The sequence below is a fragment of the Corvus brachyrhynchos genome, unplaced genomic scaffold (genome assembly GCF_000691975.1).
Source record: "Corvus brachyrhynchos isolate BGI_N302 unplaced genomic scaffold, ASM69197v1 scaffold616, whole genome shotgun sequence".
In the NCBI taxonomy this organism is placed as follows: Eukaryota; Metazoa; Chordata; class Aves; order Passeriformes; family Corvidae; genus Corvus; species Corvus brachyrhynchos.
The window spans coordinates 225,286-228,216 of record NW_008238831.1 but is presented as its reverse complement, the minus strand read 5'-3'; positions in this window follow the sequence as shown (position 1 = coordinate 228,216).

Below are 2,931 nucleotides of genomic sequence, written 5' to 3'. Positions count from 1 at the left end.
GTAACCTCCAGCGCAGCCCTTGGAAGCGTTTATATCAGATAGCGCTGGCGTCCCGCATGAATTTGATTAAGAAATCTGTTTATTAGGCGAGTATAATTATTAGACGGGTGTAATCAGCTCCGTTGATAAGAGCCGTGTGCTAATCTCGATAGATAAGGAGGAGCTGGGCTGGTGCTGCCGACTCGCAGGAGGAATCACCGGGTGATAAGTCACTGACTCCTGCACGAGCTGCTCTAGAACACCTTCCCTTAATCTTCAGCTCCCACCAAAACCATCGTGTATGGTTTTGGGTGCTTAAAGCAAATATTGTAATTTTTTAACTGAATTGTTATCCTCATTCTTTTTCTGTCGTGGGTAAGGAGCTGGGGTTGATGCATGGAATTAGGCCTGACCTCACCTCCGGAGAAGGCAGTGCATAATCTTCTTTCGTGACTAGGTTTTAAATGCAGACTCTTCAGTCACAAAGCTCTGAATTTTAATGATGGTCGGTCAAGGGCTCTCCATGGCTGTAACTGCAGCAAAATTCAGGGAAATGGGTGAATTAATGGGCCTTAGTTATGTTCTGGAGTAACAAGCTTCACACTCCGTACAGAAAACAACTCAGGGTTAACTGAAAGCATGTTCCTACAGGATTTTTAATTTCTGACTTCATTCCTAAGATAAAAATCCTTTTTTTTTTTTTAAGTGCCTTTCCTTATGCACTTGCAGTGTGCTTGCTCCATCACCCCCACTCCGCACCACAATCCCAGAGGAACTTGGGTCAGGCCCTCACAGTGTATCACCGTGGCAGAATTCTCCCTGATTTCTGTTCCTTAGCACTGCCAATGTTATATTTCCTCTTCTAGTGTGAGGAGCTTTGAGCTCCTCTGCTTCCCACCTACTCCCAGATGGAAAAGGGGTTATTTTTATTCCCAGCAGCAGTGTAGCCTGGCACTGGGGCTTGTTTCCTGCAGCAGCCTGCTTAGATTGGGACATTTTGCAAGACTGAAGTGGCATTTGGCTCTCCCCCTCAGAATTCCCTGACTGAAAAGGTTGTATCCACTAGTGGTGAAACGAGACTGATCTCATCCCCACATGTGAGCATGGAAACCTGGTCTGTGTCTTGAAGTGGAGAAATGGGAAGGTTTATTTGTTCTGTTGGAAGCTGCAGAAAATGAAATCAGGAGTGCTGCAAGTGAGGGACTGGCCTGGGGCTTCCTCACCATTCCTGCAGGATCAGTGAGTGTTGGCATGTTTCCTTGTGGGAAAAGCATGAACGGACTGAGGGCTTCATCAGATAAGCTTCAGATATTCAGGCTGATCCTGGGTCCTTCTGGAAGATCATCCCCATCATCCTTGGGCAGTGGTGGACAAAGCTGATTTGGTCCAAGCTGGAGTTCTCTTCCCTCCCTCCTAAAGCTGGAGTTTCTGTCCAGTAGGAACGCTTCAGAAACGGGAAAGCCGGTCCATGATTCAACAAATTAACCTTCCAAGCTTTTACACAAACAAGTAGGGTTGGTTTGTTGGGTTTGGGTTGGTTTTTTAAATTGTTTTTACCTTTCTGAACTTGTCTGGTACGGTCACCTTGGTGCAGAAGCTGCCTGAGTTCCTCACTGCTGAGGCGGGTACCTTCAGGAAAATAGTAATAGCAAGACTAGCTCTGCAAAAGAGAAGGTGAAAATACATGCCAGTAAAAAGGAGGGGGGAAAAAAAGAAATTAGGCTTTTTAGGCTTTATTTCCTGTACTCCATCCCATGTGTTGGCTTGGGAGCAGCTGAAGTGGCTTTAAAGCAGTTTCAAGCTTGAATTGGGGTGTTAAAGGCAGCATCCTTTCCTGTTTTATGTAAATGCTGCCAGTAATCCTTAGTTTGTTTTGTAAGAACATCAAAAGGAGCCTGTTTTCCCGTGGTGGAACACACGGGATCTGCTCCCATTCGTGGCACTTCCCAGGGAGCTGCAGTGACTTCCGTGCTGGGGTTTGCCTTTGATTTCAAAACCTGGAACAGAGCAAGCCAGGCAGGTTCCGTCTTCTTTGTACTTTCTTAATTGGTCACTTGGATGTGGCAGGGTTTTAGCTGGTATTATCAAGCGTTTAGAACCAGAACTTGCATTAATTCCCTAGATAACCGGACCAACTGGTTGTGCAAAGAGAAGATGTGAGGTGCTGGGTGATAAGCCCTTGTACTCTAATAACAACACGGCTGTATTTTGATACCCTCTTCTCTGAAGAAGTCACTCTTTGATATGCAGACAACAAGCTAAAGTGTTGTTTTGATAATAAAAATATTTTCACTCACTGCTGCAACTTTCATTGTGAATTTTAACATGAGAAGAACCTTCAAATTTGACTTGAGTCTTGGATTTTTTGGTCAGTTTTTTTTAGGTCATTTTTTGGAAGATGTTGCCTCACCGTGCATACTGTTTAAACAAAATTGATACTACCAGTGTTAGTATCCAACAAATACTCAGCTTTTTCAGTGTTGATCTGTGTACTCGAGCGTGGTACAGGAAGGGTAGCAGTGTTGTCTCACCTCAGAACACACAGATTTCCAGGTGGCCCTGTGCAGGGTCGGTTCCTTGTGGTTTCTGCTCCCTGCAAGGTTTCCCAGTGGGAAAGGGCTGTGAAACCTGGCTCGTGCCGTGACACACAACACTTAAAAATGCTTTGGAAAACAAATTCTCCTTTTGAATGTTGCCTTAAAATTTTCCTACTGGCAAGTATGTGTGCTTCCTGTTTTTTCCTGTCACTTTTAATTGGCCGTGGTGCTTGGCTTTGGTGAGGTTCAGTTTGGGAAATTAATTTGTCCCTGGAATCCACACGCAATGGGAATGGTGCTTCTGATACTGTTCCTTGTTGTGATCTCAGAGCTCTGCTGCAGTCGGGGCAAGGCTGCCTTGGGCCTCCAAATGCAGGTGCAGCCTCCCTGCCCTTGGGCTGGGCTTGTGCAGAGG